The sequence below is a fragment of the Callithrix jacchus genome, chromosome 11 (genome assembly GCF_049354715.1).
Source record: "Callithrix jacchus isolate 240 chromosome 11, calJac240_pri, whole genome shotgun sequence".
NCBI classification, from domain to species: domain Eukaryota; kingdom Metazoa; phylum Chordata; class Mammalia; order Primates; family Cebidae; genus Callithrix; species Callithrix jacchus.
Window position 1 is genome coordinate 26,299,647 of NC_133512.1, and position 13,024 is coordinate 26,312,670.

Genomic DNA, 13,024 nt, shown 5'->3' on the forward strand with positions numbered 1-13,024 from the left:
TGGGATGAATTATGCCTCCCAATTTTCATCTGTAAAAGCCTTAACTCCCAGTACCTCAGCATGTGACTGTCTCTGGAGAAAGGGCCTTTTAAAAGTGAGGTTATTAGGGTAGCCCTACACAGTATGACTTGTGTACTGACAAGGAAATAAGGCTAGGGCACAAGCACCATACAGAAGAAAAATTATGAGAAGGCAAATGGAGAAGACAGCCATCCAGAAGCCAAAAAGAGGGCTCTTAAAAGACATCAACCCCGCAGCACCTTGATCTGTCGCCTTCAAAACTGTGAGATTAATTTCTGTTCTTTGGGCCACCCAGTGTGTGATACTTTGCCAAGGCAGCCCTGGGAAACTAGTAGGTAGAATAAAGGTGTCAATAAATAGAAGCCTATGTTATTTCTGACTCAGAGGTAAGACTCAGAATGGAACTGAACTTGTGAGCCCAAATACAAAGTGCAAGTTCAAAACATAGGAGCAGTTTAGGATTGTAAATAACTTTATTCACACTTTCCCTTCTCCTGGAGATGTTTGATGTCCTGTCCTTGTGACAATTAGAAATCCCTAAATGTAGAAGAAACTTACCTGAGAGAAGTAAAGCTTCATAAAACTACATAAGAGAAGCCTGGTTTTATCAGGGCGGTCCTGAGAAATAAGACAAAAAGCTAATTTGCATGGTAGGACTAGTGCAGTACCTGAAAAACTGATGTAGTAATCAGCTTAATGGTTGTGATGTTCAACACTGAATAGGAAGATTGTTTTTCACAAAACTAAAATAAATAATATGATTTGGCATGGTGGCTCATGCCTATAATCCCAGCACTTTGGAAGGCTGAGGTGGGCAGATCATCTGAGGTCAGGAGTTCAAGACCAGCCTGACCAACATGGTGAAACCCCATCTCTGCTAAGAATACAAAAATTAGCCAAGCAAGGTGGTGGGTGACTGTAATTCCAACTACTCAGGAGGCTGAGGCATGGGAATCACTTGAACCCAAGAGGCAGAGGTTGAAGTGAGCTGAGGTCACACCACTGCACTCCAGCCTGGGCAACAGAGTGAGACTGCATCTCCAAAATAAGTAAATAAATAATAAAAATTAAATAAATAATATACCAGCATAAAAGAAATAACTGAGAGTTAAATATCTGACTAGACGCTCCAGCTATTCATACCACATGAATGAAAAGACCATGAACATTGCATTTTAGCAATAAGTTTTGAAAAGAAAATATGCATACAAGATTATTATTTGTTTCTGAGCTTGGATGTGATTTATTATCTATCTCAGCCTTAGAGACATAATAGAATAAGATAACATTTTGAGGCTTCATCTTTTAAAGCAAACTACCTACCCTGACAAAAAGAGTTTATTTCCTCATCATCAAAATATGCCATGTAAACCCAATAGGCTGTTAAACACTGCTTGGTTTATTGGCATTTGATTTGGAAGAAGATAATGACACTGTAATATAATGTATTAACAGATGTAATAATGATTAACATTTACTAAATGATATGCACAGGCTGCCTGATAATTGTGCACCTGCAGCCCATTTAATCCCCATCACTGTCTTTGAACTTGAATTTGCCCATTCTAAGTATGAGGAATCTGAGATCCTCAGAAGATAAGTACCTCTTGTTCTACAGCTAGACAGTAGAAAGTGACACCATCTTCTGAGACAGAATCTAAAGTTGTTTTGAGCTTCTTAAGGGCAGTGCAGGGAATGTAGGCTGTTGTTGATGAGCATGCCATAGTTACCAACAGAAGTGACTATAGAGCCCCAGGAAGGCCAGAAGAAGTTACACGGCTTTAATATTTTGTGGAAAAGTTTAACTTTATCCAAAAATCTAGAGCCAGACAAAGGGGAAGAGGAGAGGAAAAGAGCTAAGAGCAGAGGAAAACGTTCATTCATGAGGGGTTATAACAGGCTAGAAACTAGCAAGGCAGAAAAGAAGAGCTGGGACAGGGTGAGGAGGAACAGAAAATAAGTAAGGGAATGGAAAATCAGAAAAATGGCTTCCATTTCTGCACAGAGAGGCATTGTTTGTGAATTGTGAATTTGATATGTGGATGTGAGAAGATTTGTAGGAGAGAAGAATGTGTAGAAATATCAAGTAAATAGAAAGCAGGAGAAGACTGATGTAAGAGAAAATGGAATATACCCACTCTTCTTCAGAATCTCCCAGCTCTTTGTGAGTCTCGTGAGTTGTTGCAAGTAATGAGAGACCTCAGAATTATTACATGAAATCCTCAGGGTCAATCTGTAGCCTGAATAAATAAAATGCAAATATAGAAGTGGTGGTATGCCTGGTGTGGTGGCTCATGCCTGTAATCCCAGCACTTTGGGAGGCATAGGCAGGTGGGTCACCTGAGGTCAGGAGTTTGAGACCAGCCTGGCAAACATGGTGAAACCCTGTCTCTACTAAAAACACAAAAATTAGCCAGGTTCAGTGACAGGTACCTGTAGTCCAAGCTACTAGGGAAACTGAGGCAGTAGAATTGCTTGAGCCCAGGAGGCGGAGGTTGCAGTGAGCCTAGATCATGCCACTGCACTCCAGCCTGGATGACAGAGTGAGACTCTGTCTCAAAAGAAAAAAAAAGTGTGTGGTGGCCTTGAGAATGCAGGAATGCCTCCGACAAGGAGTGTGATATACCAAGGGCCCCAGCTACTGTTCTTTGAAACCCATCTGATACAGTTTGGCTCTGTGTTCCCCCCGTCAAATCTCATGTCGAATTGTAATCCCCACATGTCAGGGGAGGGGCCTGGTGGAAAGTGACTGATCATGGGGGCAGATTTCCCCCTTGCTGTTCTCGTGATAGTGAGTGAGTTTTCATGAGATTTGATAGTTTAAAAATGTGTGGCACCTCCCTTTTCACATGCTCTCTCTCTCCTGCTGCCATGTGAAGAAGGCACTTCCTTCCCATTTGCCTTCCACTATGACTGTAAGTTTCCTGAGGCTTTGCATTCATGCTTTCTCTTAAACCTGTGGAACTGTAAATCAATTAAACCTCTTTTCTTCATAAATTACCCAGCATCAGGTAGTTCTTTATAGTGATGTGAGAACAGACTAATGCACACATGGAGCTGAGCACAGTGAGGATATTAAGGCAGGCCCATTCCTGGGAGATGGGCCTCCTTTGTGGACCTTTGGTTCAAGGATCCCTCAGTGCCTACCCTGCATGCTAGGATGCTGCCATCCAATCTCCCTCACTCCTTCACTGCAGTCAGACTTGCTTTGGAATTTCATGGCTCTCCCAGGATGCCCTACCCTCTCCCTATTTCCTTTCCTTGGGGGTTTTTGGCCCTAATAAAATCCTTGTGTTTAATCCCATCTTGGTAGCTGAAACTCCAAGGATCCAAACAACCACAAAGTACTTTAATATTTTTCAAATATGTATGAATGCTGATATAATAAGTACAAACATGTAAAAGTGTTACTGAATTCATAAACAGTTTGTTGTTACATATTTATATTTGTATCTCAAGGGTCTGCACTCCTTTAAATTCTCTTGCTATGACTCTCCTCCAGACTTCCATCATCTTTCACCGAGATTACTGATCACTCCTCAGGGTCTCTGTAAATGTATTCTTGCTCCCTTCCAATCCATTCTCTACATAGTAGCCAGGTAATACCTTCTAAATGCAAATTTTTGACACACAAAAAAATTCTGCTAACTCTTATAACAAATGAGAAAGACCTGATAGTGTGAAAATATTAAGCAATTTAATTCCTTCTCCCATGGACCTTCGAACCTGAATTTCTGGATTTACTCTTTTCTCCTTTCCTGTATGAAATCTCAGGCATGTCTTATTGGTTTTCTGAGTACTCTAAAAATAAACACATCAACCCTTTTTTTTGGCATGTAAAAATCCAGTTCTGGGGCCAGGTGTGGTGCCTGATCCCTGTAATCCCAGCACTTTGGGAGACCAAGGCAGGTGGATCACCTGAGGTCGAGAGTTTGAGACCAGCCTGACCCACATGGAGAAACACCGTCTCTATGAAAAATACAAAATTGATCAGGCATGGTGGTGCATGCCTGTAGTCCCAGCTACTCAGGAGGCTGAGGCAGGAGAATCACTTGAACCTGGGAGGCAGAGGTTGCAGTGAGCTGATATTGCACCACTGCACTCCAGCCTTGGCAACAGAATGAGACTCCATCTCAAAAAACAAAAACACAAAAAGAGACTTGAGGAAGCCTGTTTTCCCCTCTGCCAAATAAGGACACATAGAGGCACTGTCTATGAGACACAGGTCCTCACCAGACTGCCGGTACTTTGGTCTTGAAATTCCCAGCCTTCAGAACTGTGAATTTCATTTATAAACTAGAGTCTAAGGTATTTTGTTATAGCAGACTGAATGGAGTAAGATGCCGGACTAAGTTCTGTTCATTTTTAAGTCATGAAGATGTCACTTTCCACAGGAAAGACTCCCCTCTACTTCTTCATCCTAACCCTTACTCAATGGTAATCATGTAATAATTTTGTGAACTGTTGTTTAATATTTAATGTTTTTCTCTCCCATTATACTATAATTGCCACGGGGCAGAAAATACACTTGTTTTGTTGGTATCCTAATGCCTGGTCCCATAACAATCACTTAATAAATATTTGATATGATAAATGAATAGGAAAAAATGTTTTCTCTTTCTTTCTTTTTTTTTGAGATGGAATTTTGCTCTTGTGGCCCAGGTGGAAGTGCAATGGCAGAATCTCACCTCACTGCAACCTCTGCCTCCTAGATTCAGTGATTCTCTTGCCTCAGCCTCTTGAGTAGCTGGGATTACAGACATGCATCACCATGCCCAGCTAATTTTGTATTTTTCATAGAGACAGGGTTTCTCCATGTTGTTCAGACTGGTCTCGAACTCCCAACTTCAGGTGATCCACCTGCCTCAGCCTCCCAAAGTGCTGGGGTTACAAGCATGAGCCACTGCTCCCAGCCAGAAAAATGTTTTCTTAATGGATACTAAAAAGTATGACAACTTATCACAAAAGTTGATGTTAAAAAGGGGACCTTTTGTTAAAAAAATAAAAACTACTAGGAAAACCTGTTTTACTTTCTTAAAATCATTACAGTAAAACCAAATGTGAGCTTTTGCATGTTACTTCTCCCCCAAGTACAAGCCTAAGCATGTTATTTAAAGGAAGGATTTACAAGAAAAAACAAACTTCATAACATGAATAGAGGCAACATCCAAAATGTCAGGTGGAATTCTGTTTCTCAAGTACCAATCTTTGGTTTAAATAATAGTTTCTCAGGAAGAAAACACAGAGGAAAGGATAGTTTGTGTTCCTTGTACTCTATTTAGGAAAATGAAAAAGAAATGGCAAATGAGTACAGAAAAATGCAAACCTATAATGAGCATTTTCCTCTGGAATGAGTTTAGTGGTTGAAGAGAAAGCTCCAGATAGGATAGTCTTCTCTTGCCTAGGCTGAGGACCTTCTTGCTTCTTGGTGCAGCAAGAGAAGATGGAAATCTGGACTTGAATGTGATACATCTTATGGTTAAATATGAACAATTAACTTAATTTTCCTCATAATATTATGTAGGCCAAGCTCTTTAGCCAAAATTTGCAACTCTGTATGGTTAGACCTTCTTCCCTTTCTTCCAGTCTTGCTCTGATGCTCACTTTTTCCCAAGGTCTGCTCAACTCCTGACTTCTTGGGTTCTGACTCCTGGTCAAAGTGCTATGCTTGGAACTTGACCTTATAGAAAAATTTCTCCAAGAGCAAGGGTTGTAGTTACCCTGGTTTTTTCCAGCTCTTAAAGCACATTTTGCCCAGATCTTCAATCCTAGCACCAGATGCCAAGGCCGGACTCCACAAAGAGCAGTTGGTCTGGGTTCCATGCCAACAAAGAGTGACAGTTCCCAAAAGATCCTGAGCCTTTTTTAGATTTGTGTAAGTGTAACCTATGATTTTCTGGGAGAAGAGTGAGGTGAATGAGAACCCAGAGGACCAATAAAAATCCAAAGCTGTCAATACTAAGAAAAGTTTGAATATCATGGGGCCTGTGCCAAACTTGGTGCCAGTAGGAAGTACTGAAGTCACACCTCAGATATCTTGGTTGGCATCAGGAAGCTTCAGCAAGAGCCAGTGGTTTAAATTATTTCCTTAATTCTGTGCCAGAAATTCCTAACTCAAGCAGGAAGAGAGAGGGGCCCAACTCCAAGACTGACCTGTGAATACAGCCCCCAGGTTTCTGCACGTGGCAATAGACCACAGTCCTTCTATTTGCTAACACATCCTTGGATTCTCATGCCATGATCAGGGCTCTTGGCCAGAACTCATCATGGAAGAGACCAAATAATAACAATAGAGACTGATTGCAGAGGGATGTGTCAGTGAGTATGACATCCATGAGAAGCATGCTTGGGGAAAATGAACTGCAAAAATCTGAATATTGAAACTAGCAGTTGTCAGAATTATTGTCCCCAAGCCCTGTATTTTCTTTTTTAGTTTTATAGTAAATATCAATTACCCAGTAGGAGGAAAGGGAATCAACATTCATCACCAGACATCTGGCTTTGAAAACAGCTTTGAATACAACCTGTGAAACTAAATCTGTGCTGCCTTCATTCTCCAGTGGTCTCAGGAAGTCCTGCATTCAGAAAAAGGAATCACCTCACCATTTTATTTTATTTTTGTATTTATATTATTGCATCAAAGTTTTTGCCTATATAACCTACTTGACTTCATTCTTCTTTGGTCAATGACTTGCTAAAATGTGAAATGTGCTTAAAATTAGCAAAGGCAATGTAACATCTCTTCTCTTAGACTTCATTTTGTCTTAGAGAAGCAAGACAACAGTGTACAAAGCACAATGCAGTGCAGCAGAGAGACCTAGGCTCTCCTCCCAGTTCTGTGTCTATAAAATTGCTCATTTTTTACCTTAGGTAGTCTACAGTGTTCATCTCAGTCTTAGATTGGTTGTCTTTTATGTGATAGAGTAGAATTAGATGATCTCCAATGGCCCTGGAATTTAGGTTGATGCCTGAGATACAGGCTCATGAACCTCATTTTCAAGTTTTCATTCCTATAATGATACATAGATCACTAGAGGAAAAGGCACTGGGAAGATTTCTTGGAAGTTTCCCTATACAGACTTCAGAGGAGAGAGCTAACAAAGAACTGTGTAACATTTCTGTATAGTATTCCTGAGGACTTTCTCAGTTCTCTGGACAATAAACCAAGGTTTTGAGAATATTTTCCAAAATACTATGGGGTGCTTTTGCTCCTCAACCTCTGGAGATCCCACTGGGTAAGAAAATTCTGAGAACTAGGAATGTTGCCAAAGACTTTCTCCCTCAGTGCCAATAGTATGAAAGATCCACGAACTTTGCTGAGAGACAGATTAGGGTCTCTGAATGCATCTGCGGATATGCTGGAGAAGTTGTGCTCTTAATGTGAAGAAAAGCCATGTACATACAAAACCATACTTGCTGTCTGTTCACTGATCCACTGCTGAACCACTGTAGCCTCTAGTCACAAGTCTTTCTTACAAAACACACTATACCACCAGGACAGCTAGAGAGATTCCATGTAAATCTCTGAAGTAATAATTTCAAGCTCCTTGGTAAATCAAGCATCAAGCTAGATTTGAGGTAGGAGGTGGAACTCAACTCTGGAGGTGGGGCTTGAACTCCAAACCAGATTGAAGACTAGCTGAAACAGGGAATAGGCAAAGTATCTCTCCCTAAGATATACCTGCCAGTGCCATGGCTGTTTACCATTGCTATGCACACCCAAAAGTTACCATGCCTTTCAATGGCAATGACCTGAAAGTACCATCCTTTTCTAGAAAATTCTTAATAACTTACCCCTTAATTTGCATATAATTAAAAGTGAGTATAAATCTGACTGCAGAACTTTCCATGAGCTGCTACTCTGGGCATACTGCCCATGGTAGCCCTGATTCATAAGGAGCAGTACCTCTGCTGCTGCTGTACACTGCCTCTTCAGGAAAAGTTGCTGACACCACCTTTGAATTCTTTCCTGGGCAAAGCCAAGAACCCTCCCAGGCTAGGCCCCAATTTTGAGGCTCACCTGCCCTGCATCAGATTGTCAACCACAGTTCTTTTAAAAATGTAATGTTAGGTTCTTGTTTCAATTATCTGTTTATGAGTAACTGTCCACCCCAAAACAGAGTGATTTAAAACAAGACATATTATTTTTCATATGGATTGCTGATGGTGCTGGCCTCAGCTAGACTTGCTCATATGACTGCATTCAGCTGGAGGGTTGGCTGGCCTGGGAGGTGAAGGTTCACGTACCTGTGCTAAAGTGTTTGGTGTTTGGTCCTGGCTTGTGATGGGAGGCCTTGCTGATTCTCCAATAGGCCAGACAACTTCCTTTCATGAAGTACTTCTAGGAAGCACCTAAAGGGAGTAATGTAAAAGCTGCAAGGCTTTTTATGCTTACCGTCAAAAGTTGTACAGTTTTACTTAGGCTGCATACATTGGTCAAAGCAAGTCAGAAGGCCAAGTCAGACTCCATTTTTTTAATGGGAGGAGCTGCAAAGTCAGAGGGTACGTCTGCAAATATTGGAGGTCTGGTTGCAGACATCTTTGCCTCTGTCTGTCAAAGAGGATTTTTAAAACAAATGTTAAACAATTTAACAATAGAAAAAGTGGAATTATTAATAGTTATACATAAGGAAATCGCAGTCATTCTTTTTTTTTTTTTGTAGATAGAGTTTTGTTGTGTCTTCCAGGCTGGAGGGCAGTGGCACAACCTTGGCTCACTGCAACCTCCACTTCCCAGGTTCAAACCATTCTCCTGCTTCAGCCTCCTCAAATAGCTGGGACTACACTCATATGCCAGCATGCAGGCTGTTTTGTTTTTTTTTTATTGTGTGCGTATTTTTAGTAGAGATGAGGTTTCACGATGTTGACCAGGCTCATCTCAAACTCCTGACTTCAAATGATTCTCCCACCTCGGCTTCCCAAAGTGCTGGGATTACAGTCATGAGCCACCATGCCTGGACATAACAGTCATTATTAATCCTGCCATCCAAAGAGAGCTACTGTTATTACCAGTTATATTATTAACATAATGAGAATATAACATAATATATAATAAACAGCAACACATAGTAATGGCATAGAAATAATAGTAAATGCACTGCTAGCATTTTCCTAAATGTCTTTATATCAGACAAAAAATACTTACAGTTCTGTGCCATAGTTTTTTTTTTAAACTTTTTATTGGATTATAGGTTTTGGGGTACATGAGCAGAGCATGCAAGACAGTTGCGTAGGTACGCACATGGCAGTGTGCTTTGCTTTGCTTCTCCCCTTCACCCACTTTTGGCATTTCTCCCCAGGCTATACCACCCCACCTCCCCCTCCCACTGGCCCTCCCCTTCCCCACCAATAGACCACAGTGTTTAGTACTCCCCTTTCTGTGTCCATGTGTTCTCATTTTTCATCACCCGCCTATGAGTGAGAATACGCGGTGTTTCATTTTCTGTTCTTGTGTCAGTTTGCTGAGGATGATGTTCTCCAGATTCATCCATGTCCCTACAAACGACACAAACTCATCATTTCTGATTGCTGCATAATATTCCATGGTGTATATGGGCCACATTTTTCCAATCCAGTCTATTATCAATGGGCATTTGGGTTGATTCCAGGTCTTTGCTATTGTAAAGAGTGCTGCAATGAACATTCGTGTACATGTGTCCTTATAGTAGAACAATTTATAGTCTTTTGGATATATACCCAGTAATGGGATTGCTGGGTCAAATGGAATTTCTATTTCTAAGGCCTTGAGGAATCGCCACACCATCTTCCACAATGTTTGAACTAATTTACACTCCCACCAACAGTGTAAAAGTGTTCCTTTTTCTCCACATCCTCTCCAGCATCTGTTGTCTCCAGATTTTTTAATGATCGCCATTCTAACTGGCGTGGGATGGTATCTCAGTGTGGTTTTGATTTGCATCTCTCTAATGACCAGTGACAATGAGCATTTTTTCATATGATTGTTGGCCTCATATATGTCTTCTTTTGTAAAGTGTCTGTTCATATCCTTTGCCCACTTTTGAATGGGCTTGTTTGTTTTTTTCCTGTAAATCTGTTTGAGTTCTTTGTAAATTCTGGATATCAGCCCTTTGTCAGATGGGTAAACTGCAAAAATTTTTTCCCATTCTGTTGGTTGCCGATTCACTCTAGTGACTGTTTCTTTTGCTGTGCAAAAGCTGTGGAGTTTGATTAGGTCCCATTTGCCTATTTTGGCTTTTGTTGCCAATGCTTTTGGTGTTTTGTTCATGAAGTCCTTGCCTACTCCTATGTCCTGAATAGTTTAGCCTAGATTTCCTTCTAGGGTTTTTATCGTGCCAGGTATTATGTTTAAGTCTTTAATCAATCTGGAGTTACTTTTAGTGTAAGGTGTCAGGAAGTGGTCCAGTTTCTGCTTTCTGCACATGGCTAGCCAGTTTTCCCAACACCATTTGTTAAACAGGAAATCCTTTCCCCATTGCTTGTTTTTGTCAGGTTTATCAAAGATTGTATAGTTGTAGATATGTTATGTTGCCTCCGGTGTCTCTGTTTTGTTCCATTGGTCTGTATCTCTGTTTTGGTACCAGTACCATGCTGTTTTGATTACTGTAGCCTTGTAGTATAGTTTGAAATCCGGTAGTGTGATGCCTCCCGCTGTGTTCTTTTGCTTAGAATTGACTTGGCTATGCGGGCTCTCTTTTGGTTCCATATGAAGTTCATGGTGGTTTTTACCAATTCTGTGAAGAAAGTCAATGGTAGCTTGATGGGGATAGCGTTGATTCTGTAAATTACTTTGGGCAGTATAGCCATTTCCACAATATTAATTCTTCCTAACCATGAACATGGAATGTTTCTCCATCTGTTTGTGTCCTCTCTGATTTCGTTGAGCAGTGGTTTGTAGTTCTCCTTGAAGAGGTCCCTTACGTTCCTTGTGAGTTGTATTCCAAGGTATTTTATTCTTTTTGTAGCAATTGTGAATGGCACTTTATTTTGATTGGCTTTCTATAAGTCTGTTATTGGTGTAGACGAATGCTTGTGATTTTTGCACATTGATTTTATATCCTGAAACTTTGCTGAAGCTGCTTATCAGTTTCAGGAGTTTTTCGGCTGAGGCGATGGGGTCTTCTAGGTATACTATCATGTCATCTGCAAATAGAGACAATTTGGCTTCCACCTTTCCTATTTGAATACCCTTTATTTCTTTTTCTTGCCTGATTGCTCTGGCTAGAACTTCCAGTACTATATTGAATAGGAGTGGTGAAAGAGGGCATCCTTGTCTAGTGCCAGATTTCAAAGGGAATGCTTCCAGTTTTTGCCCATTCAGTATGATATTGGCTTTTGGTTTGTCATAAATAGCTTTTATTACTTTGAGATACGTTCCATCGATATTGAGTTTATTGAGGGTTTTTAGCATAAAGGGCTGTTGAATTTTGTCAAATGCCTTCTCTGCGTCAATTGAGATAATCATGTGTTTTTTGTTTTTGGTTCTGTTTATGTGGTGAATTACGTTGATAGACTTGCATATGTTGAACCAGCCTTGCATCCCCGGGATGAATCCTACTTGATCAGGATAAATAAGTTTTTTGATTTTCTGTTGCAATCGGCTTGCCAATATTTTATTGAAGATTTTTGCATCTATGTTCATCATGGATATTGGCCTAAGGTTTTCTTTTCTTGTTGGGTCTCTGCCGGGTTTTGGTATCAGAATGATGTTGGTCTCCTAAAATGATTGGGGAAGGCTTCCCTCTTTTTGGATTATTTGAAATAGTTTTAGAAGAAATAGTACCAGCTCCTCTGTGTGTGTCTGGTAGAATTCGGCTGTGAATCCATCTGGACCTGGGCTTTTCTTTGAGTGGTAGGCTCTTAATTGCTGCCTCGACTTCTGACCTTGTTATTGGTCTATTCATAGTTTCAGCTTCCTCCTGGTTTAGGCTTGCGAGGACACAGGAGTCCAGGAATTTTTCCATTTCTTCCAGGTTTACTAGTTTATGTGCATAGAGTTGTTTATAATATTCTCTAATGATGGTTTGAGTTTCTGTGGAGTCTGTGGTGATTTTCCCTTTATGATTTTTTATTGCATCTATTTGGTTGTTCTGTCTTTTGTTTTTAATCAATCTGGCTAGTGGTCTGTCTATTTTGTTGATCTTTTCAAAAAACCAGCTCTTGGATTTATTGATTTTTTGAAGGATTTTTCGTGTCTCAATCTCCTTCAGTTCAGCTCTGATATTAGTTATTTCTTGTCTTCTGCTGGGTTTTGAGTTTTTTTGATCTTGCTCCTCTAGCTCTTTCAATTTTGATTATAGGGTGTCAATTTTGGATCTCTCCATTCTCCTCATATGGGCACTTATTGCTATATACTTTCCTCTAGAGACTGCTTTAAATGTGTCCCAGAGGTTCTGGCATGTTGTGTCTTCGTTCTCATTGGTTTCGAAGAACTTCTTTATTTCTGTCTTCATTTCATTTTTTACCCAGTCAACAATCAAGAGCCAGTTGTTCAGTTTCCATGAAGCTGTGCCGTTCTGGATTGTTTCTGTATTCTGAGTTCTCACTTGATTGCACTATGGTCTGAGAGGCTGTTTGTTATGATTTCAGTTGTTTTGCATTTGTTGAGCAGTGCTTTACTTCCAATTATGTGGTCAATTTTAGAGTAGGTGTGATGTGGTGCTGAGAAGAATGTGTATTCTGTGGATTTGGGGTGGAGAGTTCTGTAAATGTCTATCACGTTTGCTTGCTCCAGGTCTGAGTTCAAGCCCTGGATATCCTTGTTGATTTTCTGTCTGGTTGATCTGTCTAATATTGACAGTGGAGTGTTAAAGTCTCCCACTATTATTGTGTGGGAGTCTAAGTCTCTTTGTAAGTCATTAAGAACTTGCCTTGTGTATCTGGGTGCTCCTGCATTCGGTCCATATATGTTCAGGATCGTTAGCTCTTCTTGTTTTATCGATCCTTTTACCATTATGTAATGGCCTTCTTTGTCTCTTTTGATCTTTGTTGCTTTAAAGTCTATTTTATCAGAGATGAGAATTGC